Below are 232 nucleotides of genomic sequence, written 5' to 3'. Positions count from 1 at the left end.
CTAGCTAGACAGCCGGTCTCCACTAAACATTTCTAATACAACAAGTATCTAACCAATATCTATCTGACTAAAAAATACCTAACAAGCTTATAAAGTTTATAAGAGTCTATAAGACTCAAATCTTAAAGTGTCCTGAGCCTTGAAAATGGTCACTCAGTTTGGCTCACTAGGCTACACAATCATGGGGAAGACTGCTGATCTGACAGTTGTCCAGAAGACAATCATTGACACC

Source organism: Monopterus albus, unplaced genomic scaffold (genome assembly GCF_001952655.1).
Source record: "Monopterus albus unplaced genomic scaffold, M_albus_1.0 scaffold234.1, whole genome shotgun sequence".
In the NCBI taxonomy this organism is placed as follows: domain Eukaryota; kingdom Metazoa; phylum Chordata; class Actinopteri; order Synbranchiformes; family Synbranchidae; genus Monopterus; species Monopterus albus.
Note: the sequence above shows the minus strand (reverse complement) of the source record.